Genomic DNA, 15,904 nt, shown 5'->3' with positions numbered 1-15,904 from the left:
TTACTCCTAAATTCCAAACATGTTTCATATGGTTATAATACTAAGAATAAACCTCCACGTACTCATATAATAGTTTACCTGGGTGAGAATTCTCATCTCCTTTGCAGTCAATTCTGTAGAGTAGCCAGTTATTGGTGTTTTTTGTTTTTTTAAATTGATGTTGGTTCAGGCTAAATACATTTGTCACAATTATTACTTAGAAGATATCAGTATAAGAAAAATCTTTTAGAAAAAGTAAAAAAAAAAAAAAAAAGAATCTGAGCACGATTTATCTGCTATACCATGAATCATCACAAGGTAGCAGTGTTCTATGATACTGCAATTCTGAAAACAATTTACAAATACCCTGTCTTATTAAGAAAATTGGTGTTTTGACAATTTATGGATTCCTTGATGAGGAAATTAAGAATTTGAATTCCACTTGACTGTTTTTTCATTTTGTTTTGTTTTGTTTTTCTTTGAGCCAGAGTCTCACTTTTTTGCCCAAGCTGGAGTGCAGTGGCACGAAGTCGGCTCACTGCAACCTCCACTTCCTGGGTTCAAGCAATTCTCCTGCCTCAGCCTCCTGAGTAGCTGGGCTTACAGGCACCTGCCACCATGCCTGGCTAATTTTTAGTTGTAATTTTAGTTGTGAGGAGGTTTCACTATGTTGGCCAGGCTGGTCTCAAACTCCTGACCTCAAGTGATCCACCCACCTAGATTACAGGTGTCAGCAATCACACCCAGCCATTGAGCTCTTATTAATACGTAATCACTTGTGAGCAATTTTAACAATGAACAGCTAAGTAAATACTAAAGAAAATATTAAAGTATATCAGGTAATTTTTTCTTTACTGATCCACTTTATTATTTCACTTTATAAGTAATACATAACAATATAACATTAGAAAACATAACAAAAGTCACATATCTCACCACTGCTAACATTTTGGTGTATGCCATTTAAAAGTCTGAAATAAACTTGTTAATTTTAGGATAGTTTTAGATTTACAGAAAAATTCCAAAGATAGTACAGAGAATTGCCCTATATCCTGCAGCCAGTTTCCCCATTGTCAAGCATGTTACATTCCTATGCTACATTTGTCACAACAAATGAAGCAATATCAATACATTATCATTAACTAAAATCCATACTTTATTCAGATTTCCTTAGTATTTGCCTTATGTCCAATTTCTGTTCCAGTAGCTCACCTAGAATATTATATTATGTTTAGTTGTCTTTATGGAGGTTTCTCAAAACAAAATTACACTGGCCACGGTGGCTCACACCTGTAATCCCACCACTTTGGGAAGCCAAGGCGGGTGGATCACCTGAGCTCAGGAGTTCGAGACCAGCCTGGCCAACATGGTGAAACCTTGTCACAACTAAAAATACAACTAAAAACTAGCCAGGCGTGGTGGCAGGTGCCTGTAATCCCAGCTACTGAGGAGGCTGAAGCAAGAGAATCGCTTGAACCCAGAAGGCGGAGGTTGCAGTGAGCTGAGATCGTGCCATTGCACTCCAGCCTGGGCCACAGAGTGAGACTCCATCTCAAAGAAAAAAAAAAATTAAAAACAGAACTACTATGTGATCTAGCAATCCCACTTCTGGGCATGTATCCAGAATAATTGAAATCAGGATGTTGAAGTGATACCTGCATTCCCATACTTACTGCATCATTATTCACAACAACCAAGATACAGAAACAATGTAAATGTCCATCAATGGATACACGGATAAAGAAAACGTGGTATATATGTAAATGGAATCAGCCATAAAAAGAAGGAAATCCTGCCATGTGCCACATAGGGATGAACCTGGAGAACATTATGCTAACTGAAATAAGCCAGTCACAGAAGGACAAATACTGCATGATTCCATTTAGATGAGGTAACTACAATACGGGGTGGCTGAGGGTGGCTCACATCTGTTATCGCAGCACTTTGAGAGGCCAATGGGGGAGGATCACTTGAGCCCAGGAGTTTAAGACCAGCCTAGGCAACATAGTGAGACCCCCATCTCTACAAAAAATAAAAAAATTAGCCTGGTTTGGTCGTGTATGCCTATAGTCCCAGCCACTTGGGAGGCTGAGGCTGGAGGATCACTTGAGCCCAGGAGGTTGAGGCTGCAGTGAACCTCGATTGTGCCACTGCACTCCAGCCTAGGTGACAGAGTGAGACCTTGTCTCTGAAAAGGAAAAAATAGTCGAACTCATCGAAGCAGAGAGTAGAATGGTGGTGGTCAGGGATTTTGGGGGAGGATAAGTGGGGAGTTGTTATTCAGTGGGTATAAAGTTTCAAAAACAATATGCAGAGCTTTTCCAAACAGCCCACTCTAAACAGAAGAAACTGCTTCCTACCACCCTGCCAATAGCTTTTCAACTAAAGCAAGAATACGTGTGGATATGTTGGTTTTCACCTGTGTTTACAGCTTGTTGCTTTTTTTTTTTTTTTTGAGATAGAGTTTGGCTCTTGTTGCCCAGGCTGGAGTGCAATGGCGTGATCTCAGCTCACCATAACCTCCAGCTCCCGGGTTCAAGTGATTCTCCTGCCTCAGCCTCCCAAGTAGCTGGGATTACAGGCATGCGCCTCCACGCCCAGAAAATTTTCTATTTTTAGTAGAGACGGGGTTTCTCCATGTTGGTCAGGCTGGTCTCGAGCTCCCAATCTCAGGTGATCTGCCCGCCTCAGCCTCCCAAAGTGCTGGGATTATAGGCGTGAGCCACCATGCCAGACCAGTTTGTTGCTTTTTACAAGAATGAGAATGTTGATGCCATTCAATGATACAACAGCATCTTGGCTAAGTGGCATTGCAGTACTGGGACCCTCTGCCTCTAACCCATGGAGGTCCCAGAGGTGTAGGCAGAAGTTAGGGAGGGCCCGTATCTAGGGGATCAAAAGACAGTGAACCCAAAACACTGCACTGGAACTTCAAGCACAAACATCCTTATGGATGACCATAATGGTCTGGGAGGGCCAAGGGGCAGGGCTGGGAACCGGAGACCCGGGTTGTCTGTCAGTAAGCAGTTTCTTCACCGTGTCGTGCTTAAACAGGCTGCCTAGTTCACTTCGTTCCTTTCGTCAACATGACGTGAAGTTGTCCCGCTTAGGAGGAAGTAATAAATTATATCACCTCAAGTATGTTTGCTTCTGTCAAAATGACTTTGTGGAACTGATCTTTATCAATATGTTTCTACTAGCTCCAGCAACTTTGTTTATGTGTTTTATTCACTGACTTAGAAGATTTTATGGTAATGTGATATATTATCAAGTTCCTGCCCAAAATAAAGTTCAAGAACTCTGAAACAAAATTTTAAAAATATTAGAGGGTCAAAATAAAGACAATGAAATTCCGATTTTTATTCCAGTGTTTAAAAATACATTATAATGCATAATTTTTCATTTTGGTCACAGTGGGACATCTGGGGGAGGTTGCGTTAAAAAACTCAGGAAATCCATGCATTTCTTTTCAGCACAGAAAGTAAATATAAGCTTCACATTTTTAAAATGCTATACAAGCCTTTGGTAAATGTAGATTTTAAACAGTTTCATACTGAGATTTGGAGGTATTTATTATTATATCTATTTTTATTTAAATGTCAAGATTTATAATTTTTCTAATAGAGGAAAATTTGCTCTGTAAAGATTACGAGTTATACATATTAAAAATTAGACTCAGTTCAATCCACTACATTTTTTTGTTTTGTTTTTTTTAGACAGAGCCTTGCTCTGTCGCCAGGCTGGACAGGCTAGAGTGCAGTGGTGTGATCTCGGCTCACTACAACCTCCACTTCCCAGGTTCAAGTGATTCTCCTGTCTCAGCCTCCCCAGTAGCTGGGATTACAGGTGTGCGTCACCACGCCCAGCTAATTTTTGTATTTTTAGTAGAGATGGGGTTTCAACATGTTGGTGAGGATGGTCTCAATCTCTTGACCTAATGATCAGCCTGCCTCGGCCTTCCAGAGTGCTGGGATTACAGGCGTGAGCCACTGCGCCCAGCCCAGATTGGATAATTTCTGAAAAATTGTTTGCAAGTGCATGCACACTTTCTTCTATCATCTCCAATCTGCTGGTAAGCCTATCCCATGGTGTTTTATTTTGAAGACTTCAATTTTCAGTTCTAGACTTTTAAACTTGGATCATTTAAATAGTTTCCATATTCTGTTGAAATTCTCTATATCTTTATTTATGATGACAATATTTTCCTTAGGTCTTTGAATATTTATAATAGCTGTTTTACAGTTCTTGTCAGCTATTTCCAACATCTGAGCCATCTCATATCTTTTTCTATTGACTGCTTCTCCTCTTAACCTCATGGTACTAGTCTTATTTACTTAAATAGCTACTATTTTGTTTGTATATTGTATATTATGAATAATATGAAGAGCTTTTGGATTTTATCTTTCTTAACTGAGTGTTGCTTTCTGTTTTAAGTAATCAATTGCTTTTTCAACGAATCACCTTAAATTTGTGGATGCTTAGTATTACACTTTCTAAAGATGCATTTATTTTGGCTTTGGCACTAGTTTTAGGGTGAATTCCTTAGATGGAGAACATACAATTTACTCTTAGGGCATGGCCGTAGTGATATGCAAACTCCAAATTCCATCTCCCTTGCAGTGTGCAGCGGATGAGATGGTTGCTCTGTTTTTGACACTTTCCAGCTGTTGCTTTACGTTGACATCTTTGGAGTCTCATCTCGTTAAGCCCTGTTCAGGTGTCAGCCAAGAATTTAAAGTGAGTTTAAACACACATTTTGGGATTTCCTCTTTGTGGCTCCCTCTTTTCCAAAGTCCCTCCCCTCGATTTCCAGGTCCTTTGGCAGCCCCAGACTCCATCCTCGGACAAGTCAAAAGCACTGTGATTTCTGCTCAGTCCTAGCCATTTCACGCTTTGTGCACTGGGGAGTGCCCTCAGGGAGCAGCTGTATAAACATGAGTCTCATTCAGTGTGGGTGGTTTTCTTATTTCAAGTGTCAAATGCCCTCCACTTTCTTTTTTTTTTTTTTTTTTGAAACGAAGTCTTGCTCTGTTGCCTAGGCTGGAGTGCAGTGGCATGGAGTGCAGTGGCCTCTGGGTTCATGCAGTTCTCCTTCCTCAGCCTCCCGAGTAGCTGGGATTATAGGCATGTGCCAGTACACCCAGCTCATTTTTTGTATTTTTAGTAGAGACGGGGTTTCGCCATGTTGGCCAGGATGGTCTCGAACTCCTGACCTCAGGTGATCTGCCCACCTCAGCCTCCCAAAGTGTTGGGATTACAGGTGTGAGCCACTGTGCCCAGCCTCCCCTCCACTTTCTACCTAACTTTGGTGATTTTTTTTCCAGGGGCTTCAAATAATTAAATTTTATATTTGTCTAGAGTTGTATAATAATTACCTGAAGAAGATTTAGTCCAATACAAGCCACTGCACCATTTCCAGAACCAGAAATTCAAGAATTTATTTTTAAGTACTGATACCCCAATATTTCCAAAGATTGCATTTTATGACCCCAAACATTTCTATTTGTGTATTTACGGCTTGACATGTAGATGTGGAACAGCAAAACAGATATTCTGATCTTTGCCATAACTTCAAGATTTTCAGTAGCTTCATATTAATTGTTGCGGGAAGTCAGGGAACCCAAATGGCGGGACTGGCTGGAGCCGCAGCAGAGGAACATTAATTGTGAAGATTTCATGGACATTTCCCAAATAACACTTTTTAAATTTCTTATGCCTGTCTTTAATCTCTTAATCCTGTTCTCTTTATAAGCTGAGGATGTACGTCACCTCAGGACCACTGTGATAATTGTGTTAACCATACAAATTGATTGTAAAACATGTGTGTTTGAACAGTATGAAATCAGTGCACCTTGAAAGAGAACAGAATATCAGTGATTTTTAGGGAACAAGGGAAGACAACCATAAGGTCTGACTGCCTGGGGGGTTGGGCAAAAAGAGCCATATTTTTCTTTTTGCAGAGAGCCTATAAATGGATGTGCAAGTAGGGAAGATATCACTAAATTCTTTTCCTAGCAAGGAATATTAATATTAATACCCTGGGGAAGGAATGCATTCCTCGGGGAGGTCTATAAATGGCTGCTCTGGGAGTGTCTGTCTTATACGGTTGAGATAAGGACTGAGATACACCCTGATCTGCTGCAGTACCCTCAGGCTTACTAGGGTGGGGAAAAAACGCCCTGGTAAATTTGTGGTCAGACCAGTTCTCTGCTCTTGAACCCTGTTTTCTGTTGTTTAAGATGTTTACCAAGACAATACGTGCACCGCTGAACATAGACCCTTATCGGTAGTTCTGCTTTTGCCCTTTGTCTTGTGATCTTTGTTGGACCCTTATCAGTAGTTCTGCTTTTGCCTTTTGTCTTGTTCCCTCAGAAGCATGTGATCTTTGTTCTGCTTTTTGCCCTTTGAAGCATGTGATCTTTGTACCTACTCTCTGTTCTTACACCCCTCACCTTTTGAAACCCTTAATAAAAAACTTGCTGGTTTGAGGCTCAGGTGGGCATCACAGTCCTACAGATATGTGATGTCACCCCTGGTGGCCCAGCTGTAAAATTCCTCTCTTTGTACTCTTTCTCTTTATTTCTCAGCTGGCCAACACTTATGGAAAATAGAAAGAACCTACGTTGATATATTGGGGGTGGATTCCCCCAATAGTTAATCTTGGGATTTCCCCCCTATGCCTTCATCTTTTGTTTTTCATTAATTGTTTCTTCCTCAGATAATCAGTTTTTCAGTAGTTCAATCTTACTGGTGATTTCTTCCAATTCTCCTTCCAAGGTGGAGTGTTTGTATGTATATTTTAAGACTACCAGCATGTTTCTTTCAAAGATTGGCAGAATATCCTTTGGCAAACGATTATTATCAGTACAGGGCTGACCTAGCAGCTGCATGCTTCTTTAAGACTGTGCATTTCACATTTGAGCTTTTCAATTTCTGGAAAGATAAGCATTCTCAGAGAATATATAATTACATGGCCTTCTTAGAATTTCCAATTGATAGTATTTCATAAGCCTATAATAAATTAAGAATTTCAGAACTTTGTTGTATTTAAAATCAGCAATAAAATAGTTAAGAAGTACAACAGGAAAAACATAAAAGACTTGCATATGCCACGCTTTTCTGAAAAACAAAAAAAGTGTTCTTCTAAAAGTATCTTTCAAAAAGGATCTTTAGTGTTCTAATCAGAGAATTTAAGTGGGCCAGTGTTTGCTGTTGTGTTATATTCATGAGCAACTGCCAGGTGATGAAGCTTTGTATTTGAACAGCATTTGACAATCTACAAATGCCAAGTATTATTATGTGTTAATGAGTCTCGACTTTGTATCTCCAAGTCTGTGCCTCTGTCCTGAACTCTAAACTTATATATCCAACTGCCTACTCAACACTTCACATAGAAATCTTATAGTTTGAATTTATCCTGTTCAAAACTGAGCTCCCTATATTTTTTCTTCTTCCTTCATTTCCCCAAGCTGCTCCTTTCTCAGCCTTCCCCATCTTAGTTAATGGCAACTTCTGAGTTGCGGTAGGAGCTGCCGGGTGCTGCAGCTGCCCGAACCACAGCTGCAGACCCAGGCCTCCTGCTCTAGGGAGCAGGAAGGAGCCCCAGCCTCCTGGGCTGGGCTACGGCCTCCCAAACTGCAGTTGTGGATCAGAGCCTCCCTATGCTCTTGAGGGAGGGCCGGGGGCAGGCAGTATCTGCCTTCCCAGTGCAGCTAAAGCTGCCCTCCTAGGCATAGGACCCAGGAGTATCTGCAGCCTGCACCCTCAGGGGCCCCAGGAAAGATTTCCCCCACCCCCCAACCCTACCCTCAACCTCCCTCCCACCCCCCACCCCCACCTCCCTCACACCCCCATCCCCACCCTCAACTTCCCTCCCATTCCCTCACCCTCAACCTCCCTCCCACACCCCCACCCTCAACCTCCCTCCCACACCCCCACCCCCGCTACCCAGGAAAGACTCCCCCACCCACTCCCCCACCCCACTGTAGAGCAGTGGGACATCATGGAAATATCTCTGAATCCAGAATCATAAATCTTGCACTTGATTATTGTCTTTGAAATTGACTATGTGTGGCCGGGCATGGTGGCTCACACCTGTAATTCCAGCACTGTAAGAGGTTGAGGTGAGCGGATCACATGAGGTCAGGAGTTCGAGATCAGCCTGGCCAACATGGCGAAACCCTGTCTCTACTAAAAATACAAAAATTGGCCCAGCACAGTGGCTCACGCCTGTAATCACAGCACTTTGGGAGGCCGAGGCGGGTGGATCACGAGGTCAGGAGTTCAAGACCAACCTGGCCAAGATGGTGAAACCCCATCTCTACTAAAAATACAAAAGTTAGCCAGGCATACTGGTAGGCGCCTGTAATCCCAGCTACTAGGGAGGCTCAGGCAGAGAATTGCTTGAACCCAGGAGGCGGAGGTTGCAGTGAGCTGAGATCACATTACAGCACTCCAGCCTGGGGGACAGAGCGAGACTCAGTCTCAAAAAAAAAAAAAAAATTAGCTGGACATGGTGGTGGGTGCCTGTAATCCCAGCTACTTGGGAGGCTGAGGCAGGAGGATTGCTTGAACCTGAGAGGCAGAGGTTGCCATAAGCCAAGATCGTGCCACTGCACTCCAGCCTGACTAGTAAGACCTTGTCTCAACAAACAAACAAAAATAAAAAACTAATAGAATTTTATTGTTCAGGCCTTGGAAGTGGTAGGCTGGCTTCTTGCACTGGTGACAACACACCCCAAATTTTGTGTTTCCCTCTGGCAGGCTTTCAACTGGTTACAAACAAGGTAGGGTAGATCTTGGAAACCATAATATAGAGGAACTGAAGGCGCTTGGCCGTGAGAAGAAAGGAGTCATTGCAGGCAAGAGCACTGCGTTCCAATGCTTAGGGATGTAGAATGAAGAACAGAATTATCTCGTGTGGTCCAGAAGATAAATCTAGGACAAATAGTTGGCTTTTTGTATAGGGATGATTTCAGCTTAGCATAAGGAAAAATACTGTCTTCAATTTCTCATCATTTGAGCTAATTAGCAATAGATTGAGGCACCTGCCCATTGGGCTTATGAATTAATTCTGAAAATATGTATTGAATGCCTACTAAATGCCAAGCCCTGTTCTGGACATGAGCAAGTGATCAATGAGATAGTCATGGATTTGCCGTAATAGAATTTACATTCTAGTGGGGCAGATAACCAATAAGCAAAAAAAAAAAAAAAATAATAATTTCCATGAAGAAAATGAAATTGTCATGAAGAAAACAAAGCAGGGCACATGATAGAGACAACGGGGTGGGAAGGGAGCTGAGCAAGAGATGGCGCGGTCAGGGAAAGCTCTGTGAAGACAGCATTTGAGCCCAGACATAAGTATTTAACCGAAAGAATCAGCTCTGCAAATATCTCAGGGAAAGGCAATCCAGGCAGGAGGTACATGAATAGGGGGCTCTCAGCCAAAGACCCTGTGATGGCTAAAATTATATGTCCACTTGGCTAAGCTATGGCACCCACTTGTTCGGTCAAACACTAATCTATATGCTGCTGTGAAGGGGTTTTATAGATATGAGTAACATTTACAATCAGTTGACTTAAGTATGTTACCCTCCATAATGCAGGTGGGCCACATCCAATCAGTGGAAGGTCTTAAGAGCAAAAACTGATGTTCCTCAGAGAAGAAGGAAATGTTTTAAGACTTCAGCATCAAATCCTACCTGAGTTTCTAGCCTGCTGGCCTGCTCTACAAATTTCAAGCTTGCTAGCACTCACAATCACATGAATAAATTCCTTAAAATTATACACACATACGTATGTGTGTGTATATTGCTAACTAGCTCAAATGATGAGAAGTTGAAGACACTGTTTTTCCTTATGCTAAGCTGAAATCATCCCTATGTGAAAAGCCAACTATTTGTACACACACACACACACACACACATACACACACACATATATATCCTATTCTATTTCTCTGAAGAATCCTATTTTGAACCCCGCCTGAGGGGCTTTTACACTCCCTGGCATGAAATGTCTTTGATTCCACAGCTAATTAAGTGGGTGTGAAGAATAGATTTTAACAGGTTAGGATGCTAGAATTATTTAGATAAAAATGCTGAGAATGAGGTTTTCAGAAGGCATTTCTACTTCACAAATATTTCTGCTGATTACTGATTCCTAGAGTGTAGTGGGGTTTCCTACCACTGTGAATGTCCAATCCAAAATGGAAAATTTAGCCTGGCACCGTGGCTCATGCCTGTAATCCCAGCACTTTGGGAGGCTGAGATGGGCAGATCATGAGGTCAGGAGATCAAGACCATTCTGGCCAACATGGTGAAACCCCATCTCCACTAAAAATGCAAAAATTAGCTGGGCTTGGCAGCACGTGCCTGTAATCCCAGCTACTCAGGAGGCTGAGGCAGGAGAATCGCTTGAACCTGGGAGGCAGAGGTTACAGTGAGCCGAGATCGTGCCACTGCACTCCAGCCTGGCAAAAGAGCTATACTCCATCTTAAAAAAAAAGAAGAAAAGAAAAGAAAAAGAAAAATGGAAAATTCAGCTGGGCGCGGTGGCTCACGCCTGTAATCCCAGCACTTTGGGCAGCTGAGGTGGGCAGATCACCTGAGGTCGGGAGTTCCAGACCAGCCTGACCAACGCGGAAAAACCCCATCTCTACTAAAAATACAAAATTAGCTGGGCGTGGTGGCGCATGCCTGAAATCCCTACTCAGGAGGCTGAGCCAGGAGAATCGCTTGAACCTGGGAGGTGGAGGTTGTGGTGAGCCGAGATCGTGCCATTGCACTCCAGCCTGGGCAACAATAACGAAACTCCTTCTCAAAAAAAATAAAAATAAAAATAAAAAAAATGGGAAAATTCATCCTTGACTCCATTTCTACATTTTAGAATGATTTTTTTACTAAATTTAGAATTTCTCTTGGATAACATTTAAAAAGTAAGAAGTAACTGTGGGAATTCAAAATGTTTTTGTCCGGTCTTTGCTGGATTATTTAAAATAGACATATTTATATTTTTGAGAAAAACTTTTAACTTATATTTATAATCCAAGGAATACTCTAGATATTCTAGATATTGGAGTGAAAGGTGTTATCAGTGAGCAACCATTTTTGATTTATGATCTATTACAAATACCTGAGAAATCACCTTGAAATGATTTTCCTGGCATTTGCACAACTGATACAGGTCGGTGATAATATTTATTATTCTGTCACTGCTTACTGCTCCCTTCAAGTTCAGTAAATGCCTGGTATAACATTTCACAGACTCAGGGCAAGTTGACCTCATCAGAGAATTGAATCTCCAGGGTCTTATGGCCACAGCTGACAATCATGGGTATTTTCCATCAGTATCATAGAGTGTAGAAAAATGTTGTCAGCCACTGAATAACTGGTGATAGAATAAGAGTTACAGATGACTCTGGTCAATTTATCATATTGAGGAGTAGATATAAAGTCTTACATATATTGGCCTTGGGTACTATTAGTCTTCTTTCTTCTCCATATAGAATGTGTTTAGTTTTTTATATACAAAAACTTGTCTAATCTTAAATTATGCTATTTAAATTGTGTTGATTCTCAGTAAAGCAAATTATCCTCCATAACTTGGATGGGGCTTGTCCCACCCACTCAGCTCCTTGTTTCCCACCAGCCCTCAGCCCATTCCAATCTGCCTCACAGAGCCCCATCACCCCATGGAAACAGGTGTCTTCATGGTCACCAACACGTTCCTTGTTGCCACACCCAATGGACGCTCATGTTAACATCTCAGCCGCATTCTGCAACGTTGACCTCCTTCTCTCTTTTGAAAGAGTTCGGCTCTGGCTTCTGTGATGCCCTTCTCTGTCCTCATTTTCTACTTATCTGGCCACTAATTCTCATCTCCTCTATCAGATCCTTCTCCTCCTAACTCCAAATTGGGAACTCCTCATGGCCTCATGCAAAGCTCCCCCGTTCTCCTCTATACCAACACTGTCCCATAGAACTCCCTGTGAGAATGGACATGTCCTCTTTCTGCACCATCCAGTGTAGTAGCCACTAGCTGTGTATGGTGACTAGGCACTTGAAATGTGGCTAGTGTGACTGAGGGATGGAATTTTTAATTTTTTTTATTTAATTTTTTTTTTTTTTTTTTTTGAGATGGAGTCTTGCTCTGTTGCCCAGGCTGGAGTGCAGTGGCACAATCTCGGCTCACTGCAAGCTCCGCCTCCCAGGTTCACGCCATTCTCCTGCCTCAGCCTCTCCGAGTAGCTGGGACTACAGGCGCCCGCCACCACGCCCGGCTAATTTTTTGTATTTTTAGTAGAGACGGGGTTTCACCGTCGTCTCGATCTCCTAACCTCGTGATCCGCCCGCCTCAGCCTCCCAAAGTGCTGGGATTACAAGTGTGAGCCACCGCGCCCGGCCATTTAATTTTTTATTGAGAGTTTCGCTCTGCCACCCAGGCTGGAGTGCAGTGACACAATCTCGGCTCACTGCAACCTCCACCTCCTGGGTTCAAGTGATCCTCCTGCCTCAGCATTCAGAGTAGCTGGGATTATAAGCATGCGCCATCATGCCTGGCTAATTTTTGTATTTTTTATAGAGACTGGGTTTCACCATGTTGGCCAGGCAGGTCTTGAACTCCTGACCTCAAGTGGTCTGCCCACCTTGGCTTCCCAAAGTGCTGGGATTACAGACATGAGCCACTGTGCCCGGCTAACTTTTATTTAATTTTGATTAATTTATATTACCACATATGGCCAGTGGTTGCCATATTGGACAGTACAGTTCTAGATTATCTTACTAGGTGAGCTACTATTGGCTTTAAAAAGCAGATTTATGCTTATGATTTCCTGATATTTATCCATATCTCTGACCCTCCACAGAGGCCCAGGGTTATATCCGTCCGATAGCTTCGATGACTCACAAGCATTAAGGGACCATAACTGTTCTTTTCTCAGCTGCCAATACTTCAGGAATGGTACCACCATTTACTCAGTTTGTTGAAGCCAGAAACTGAGAGTAATTCTTTATTTTTCCTTATTCCTTACTATCCACACCTAAATCATAAGTTCGTTCCACTGATGCTACCTCCAATTTACTTTTTTTTTTTATGGGCACCCTATTTACTTTTATTACCTGACAGGATTTGCGGGATAATTGCCCAGAACTGGCATATTGATCCGGATTTTTACATTATGCATCCCTGTTTGTTCCTTCCAAGCTGCAGGAGATCACCACTTGATTCAGGGGAATAAGCAGGGTTAGTCGCAGGTTAGGAAATCTGCATGGGGACTGTGTAAACAAGGTAGGAGGCCAGTCATCCCCAAGGGGCTTTTATTGGCTCTGCGAGTCAAGCTCAACTCCTTAAAGGGAAGCACAGTTCCAGTCAAAGCTTTGGTAAAACAATCAGTTTCTCCAATTGTGTCTTCAGACTTCTATTGGTGTAGTGCATGCAGTTAACTCCTGTTTGACATTCATGAACATTTCGGCTCTTCATGAGTCCTGCACGTTTTTTCTCTATTCCAATGTTGCGATCTTCAAAGCTATTAGAAACCCTTCAAAGCTATTAGAAACGTTCCCAGATGGGGCCCTAAAATGAAGCAGCGTCGTTCGCTGGGGTAAATATCTGAGGTTCATCATCTCACACCAAGGAAATTGAAGACGTGGACACACAAGAAGTGAGTTTAAGAGCGCAGGTTTATAGGCGAAAGAAAGAGAAAGGAGAATAGTTCTTTCTCCTGCAGAGAGAGAGGGGCTCCCGAGTGGGTCTTCCCCAAATTACATTTTGAATCTGTCTACTTCCTTCCATCTCCACCGGTACCATCGAGTCCAAGCCACCATCATTTCTTGCCTGGACTACTTGCAGTCGTCTTCCTGCTTCCTAAACCCAGCTTTAATCCAGTATCCACACAGCATCGGGATGATTCCTCTCAAAACATAAATTGGATCCTGCCACTTTGTTCCTTAAAATTCTTCAGTGGTGGCCGGGCGCGGTGGCTCATGCCTGTAATCCCAGCACTTTGGGAGGCTGAGGCGGGTGGATCACAAGGTCAGGAGTTCGAGACCAGCCTGGCCAAGTCGGTGAAACCCCATCTACTAAAAATACAAAATTTAGCCGGGCGTGGTGGCATGTGCCTGTAATCCTAGCTACTCAGGAGGCTGAGGTAGGAGAACCGCTTGAACCTGGGAGGTGGAGGTTGCAGTGAGCTCAGATCATGCCATTGCACTCCAGCCTGGACCACAAGAGCGAAACTCCATCTTAAAAAAAAAAAAAGGCCGGGTGCAGTGGCTCACGCTTGTAATCCCAGCACTTTGGAAGGCCGAGGCAGGCGGATCACGAGGTCAGGATTTCGAGACCATCCTGGTTAACACAGTGAAACCCCGTCTCTACTAAAAATACAAAAAAATTAGCCAGAGGGTGTGGTGGCGGGCGCCCGTAGTCCCAGCTACTCTGGAGGCTGAGGCAGGAGAATGGTGCGAACCCAGGAGGCGGAGCTTGCAGTAAGCCGAGGTCACGCCACTGCACTCCAGCCTGGGCGACAGAGCGAGATTCCATCTAAAAAAATAAAAATTCTTCAGTGGTTTGCCATGGCTCTTGGAATAAAATCTAGATGCCCTGTATTGGACTTCAAGGCTCTGAGCCCTGCTTTCCATTTCAACCCAATTCATGCCATCCTTCTCCTGTTTACACTGTGTTTACACAGTGATAAGTTGATCCCTTGTTAACTTGGCACCCATATGCATCCCTTATACCATACTTAATTTCCAAATAAAGACATGGTAGCTCTGCCTAACGTGATGCAACTCACATAATGTAACTATCCTGCATACAACTGAACATGCACTAATCCCTTTTCCAGAATTCAGCTTCCAGGATCTCAACATTTTGGATTTTAATCTTTTGGGATTGTGATTTTTGAGATTTTAGACATTAGGGATTTTGATCTTTCTGGATTTCAATATTTGGGATTATCGCATTCAGGACTGTGTCTTTTGGGATTATGATGGGCACCACCTAAAATCATAGGTTTGATGTGTTATTTATATCTTTTTCTATTATACATTAAAATAAGTCAGTAACTATTGAAATATTTGTGGACTGTCTAGACTCACTCTGTACCCCATGGGATCCTTGTACCACACATTGGGAAATGATTGTCTCAGGGCCTCCAGCATGTCTGCTCACTCCCATCCCTGGCCCTTCCTCCCCATCCTGCTGGGATTCCTCAAGTCCCACATTGGAACCCGAACACTTAGAAGTAACAAAGCTCACTCTGTGCTGAGAGCAACGCTAAAGTATAAATGCAATTTTATTGACAAAAGAGTACAATCAAAGCCAATATAATGTATTGGCTAAGAACAGGGAGATGACCTGGATTCAAATCTTGGTCTCTCACTTCCTCTATAAGTCATTTCACCTCCTCAAGTAACTCAGGGGACAGCTGTGAGGATTAAATCAATTAATGTATGTTCAGGGCTTACAATGTCTGATACACGGTAAATACTGATTTTATATATATATATATTTAATTTTTTCTTTTTTCTTTTTTTAAATGTTCTTTATTTTTTGAGACAGGGTCTAGCTCTGTTGCCCACGCTGGAGTGCAGTGGTGCTCTCTCAGCTCACTGCAACCTCTACCTTCTGGGCTCAAGCCATCCTCCCACCTCAAACTTCTGAGTAGCTGGGACTACAGGTGTGTGCAATCACACCCGGCTAATTTTTGTAATTTTTTTGGTAGAGATGGAGTTTTGCCATGTTGCCCAAGCTGGTCTCTAATTCCTGGGCTCAAGCGATCCACCTGCCTCAGCCTCCCAAAGTGCTAGGATTACAGGTGTGAGCCACCATGTTTGGCCGGTAAGTGCTATATAAATGTTAGGTATTATTATAGCTTGTGAGTTTTGGCAATGGAAGTTCAAACGAAAAAGTAACAAATGAGTTT

At 42.6% G+C, this 15,904-nt stretch overlaps 1 protein-coding gene across 1 annotated transcript in view; it reads left to right on the top strand.

The window, feature by feature from the left end:
* SYCP2L (synaptonemal complex protein 2 like) overlaps positions 1–15,904 on the top strand; it is a 232,546-nt gene that overhangs the window by 97,320 nt on the left and 119,322 nt on the right. The window lies entirely within an intron of this gene.

This window comes from Symphalangus syndactylus, chromosome 23, assembly GCF_028878055.3.
Source record: "Symphalangus syndactylus isolate Jambi chromosome 23, NHGRI_mSymSyn1-v2.1_pri, whole genome shotgun sequence".
NCBI lineage: Eukaryota > Metazoa > Chordata > Mammalia > Primates > Hylobatidae > Symphalangus > Symphalangus syndactylus.
The sequence above is the reverse complement of the archived record's forward strand: the minus strand, read 5'-3'. Positions and strand labels throughout refer to the sequence as shown.